Here is a 3,893-nt window from a genome sequence, read left to right on the forward strand (position 1 = left end):
TAACAGAAGTGAGGTCCCTTCTCTTCCTCCTTAGTAATCCTGGACAAAATAATTTTTAAAAATAGTTTCTGTTTTAATTTAGACAAAAATAACAAAGTTATCACCACCATCACAACAAGAAGTATTTAATTAATACTTACACATTTGTTGTTAAAACAGACACTATTTTGTTGTGAATAAAAAAGGAGATTCTGTATCCTGACCCCTGGATGCAGAACCTGCCTCTTTCTATCACTTGTTAGCTGTTACTTTAGGGAAATCTTTCCTATGTATCTCTATACCTCAATTTTCTAACTATAAAATAATATCTGTATCATAAGGCTATTGTAATAATTAAATAAGTTAATAGGTAGCAGACAACTGGATCTTGCTACATCATACTTCCAAAGAATGCTTTGTTTTATTTACACAGTACAGGTTAGAAAGAATTTACTTTCCTGATCCTGCATGTCAAATATCTATCATTGTTCCACAGAACATTAAGGATTCACAGTAATGAGAGCCCAAAGGACAAATGATTACACAGTAGAGAAAACATTAAGGAATAGATGGAATTCCGCAACATTTTGGAGGTCTTCTCTCTCTATACTTTCCCTGAAAATGTGGAATTTGAGGTCAGAATATTAATCTACCAATTGAAAAGATTAGTGCTTTCTGGAAAATGTTAAAATGTTAATTCCAGAAACACCATGATAAGGGTGTCAATAATTTTTAAACATATGAATCAATATTCTCTAGTCCAACCAGAGCGATAGGAATCAATAAGTATTAGTTTAATGTCAAAGCTGGATATGAAGTTTTAAAATAGGAAATTGCTTTCTGAGTAGAAAATAAAATTATTTTTCTTAAAGTGGAAGACAGTTTCAGAGCCCCAGTCATTCATTCCCTGGTGGTTCTTATAGGTTTTATCACATTTTTGAGCTATTAGATTGTTATTTAATAGCATTTTGTTTTCTGCCATTTATAAAGTTCATTTATTAAGGTTTTTATTCTTCCTTTGAAACAGAAATTCACTTTTTTACAAGTGGTCTCCAGCTGGTAAAATATTTATGTATCCCTTCATGTTAAGTTTGTGACATGGTTTGTGAAGTAATAAATTAACTGACTCTATCAGGCACGTTTACCTTTAAGATAATGGACATTAGAAGTCATCTCACAAGTCAGCTTGTCATTATAACAGGGTTGGGATGGAGGTGGTGCCCTGATTGTGACCAACACTTAAAAAAATAAATTCTTTTATAAAGTGAGTCTATTCACAGTTGACGCAGCAGGTCAGAATCCTTTCAGTAAGAATGACCAAGATTTGTGGGCAGGGATTCCCTAGTCACCAGTTGCTAATTCAGGGCCCACCTTTCCTGGTTATATAGGAAGAAATAAGCAGGGTAAGGACAGTTCAGGGGTAACGTTTTTCTGAAAAAAATTGGTGATCGTCGAGCTTCAGAAGAAAGGATAAAAATGGGGACTAAAGTTATGCTTCAGTGGTTTCAGAAATCTAAATCACTTTAATTCACACACAGTTTTTCTTTTTTCCACCTGCCTCCCCCAGTTCCACATTTCTCTATGCACTCTGTGGTCTTAACATCAACTTTTATTTCTGAACATTTGTTATCTAGCATTCCCCTGGCTGTCTAAAATAACTGTATGTCCTTTTTCTTATTTATTGCTATATATTGATAATTGAGGTCATATTCACTTTTGAATTTTTCATCAAGAATTTTAAAAATTATCAAGTGCAAAAACAAATAATTAAGCTCACCTTCAAATTTAAATCTTTGATTTCGAACAATAATTAGCACAAAGTTAAGTATGATAAATTGCTATAAAGGGTCAGTATTATATATATTAATAATATATTATGTATTAATATATTAAATATACTTCTATAGATAATGTATTAATATGTATGTATATCTATGCAAATACACACATATATACGTGTGTATATGCACACACACATATATATGCATATATATATTTCCTACTTAATTTTGTTGTTTAAAAAGAAAACAAAATAAGTACATAAAGAGACATGAAAACGTTGAAGGGTAAACACAACATAGCATCAGAGAAAGTCTTTAAGACTTCTCAGTTAAAAGCTATATTTCTGTCTTTTCTTATCTCCTATGTAACCATGGTTAAGTAATTTAGCTTGTAGCTCAATCGCTTTATTGGCTAAGCAAGGACTACATCTAAGAAAAAAACATACTCTCCAAGTGAGTTTCAAATATCAAAGAAAACAATATCGATTTATGCCACCTCTAATTTCATGTTATCTTAAATATTTAAAATGATAAGTTATTTTTTTCAAGAATAAAAATTATCTGTTCTTTGGAGTCATAGTGACAGAATGTTTAAGTAGTAGAGGAAAATTAGAACTTGTATAAATTATTTTTATTCCTTTTCTAGTCAGATGTCAAAGAAATAATGTCATTTACAATGAGAGAGAAAATAGAAGATAGAAAGAGGGAAAAGCATATTGGGCCATTATATATTTAAAGGTTTCTGAAAAAAATTAAGTTATTAGTGGGGAAAAACATGCTCTACAACATAATACATTTTATTCAGAAATGATCTATTGTGCTAATATTATATTCCTTGTGGAAAATATCTTTAAATAAAAAAATTATTTGTTATTTGAAGTACATATTATAGGTTGAATATTTGACCTCATTTCCATAAGAAATTTAGAAAGATATTCCTTACACAATAGTCTAATCAATGCAATTGACATATCCATGTTGACATATTGAAGATGAAAGGTTTAAAGCAGAAAATACAATATTCAACTAAGGGATTTACATAACATTGGGCACAGATGCCAGATTTAAAAAGCCAACACACCTTTCACAATTGAAAGCAAGATACCTTTGTGAAGACTCGTTTATTAAAACCAAAGTCCTATTTCAATACAGCACTAAGATTTGCTGCATGGAATGTCCCTTGGGCAACGCTGAAATAATAGCGAATTGCTATTCTAATCCTCAGTGGAACATTTTAATAAGTGTGACAAATGATTCACAGAGAGCTTCAGATTTCAATGTCAGTGGAATTGGAATCCAGCAAAAGCTGGCCCTGGGTGATGGATGTGGAGGGTTTTCTGTGGTAAACACTTTGCAATGTCAAGACAATACCAGCTTATGGAACACTCAGAGGAGAAATTCATGTCCATTTGTCAACTTGTTGCCTGAGGGTACAAATGTAGACAGAAAATTAGTCCTTAACAGGTGATATACTTTTTTATATTCTGTAACCCTTCAAAATGATACAAAATAAAGAAAATAAAATATATAACAAAAAGAAATCATTTTACAATACAATACATACTACATAGCCTTAGTAATACAATGAGTCTAAAAGATACATTATTATCAGTGGGTCTGAAATTCTTGGATTTTTTTCTACTTAAAATATTTTTGCATGTGCAAGCTTTATGAGGATATAAATTATTATGTGATGCTTCTATTTTATGCACTAAATGACATAAAGTGCATAAATATTTTCTCTGCTCATTTTAATTTAAAACACAGATGCAGAGAATAAAGATACTACAACCTTAAAAAACATTCACGACACTGTACAGAATAGTGTACTTTTGTACTCTAGTGTTCAGTGAAAAGAGAAGCCAGCCATATGAACATAATTATCTTCAGTGGTAATCACGCCTATTATTTTAAATATTCTCAATAAACAAGCATTTGATTTATTCCTCAAGTTTTCTAAGCTAACATTTCTCTCACTCTTTATCCAATATGGAGTTCATAATACAGAGGTAACTGCTCATATATACAAAGTACTTTTTTAATCAATAAACTAGATCTGAGTGAAACCTAATAAGAAGAAACCTCAAGAGCTGAAGCAAAGGTAGAAAAATAGAACTAAATATTTTTAAAGCT

Source organism: Artibeus jamaicensis, unplaced genomic scaffold (genome assembly GCF_021234435.1).
Source record: "Artibeus jamaicensis isolate MK-2021 breed Jamaican fruit bat unplaced genomic scaffold, CSHL_Jam_final contig_76, whole genome shotgun sequence".
In the NCBI taxonomy this organism is placed as follows: domain Eukaryota; kingdom Metazoa; phylum Chordata; class Mammalia; order Chiroptera; family Phyllostomidae; genus Artibeus; species Artibeus jamaicensis.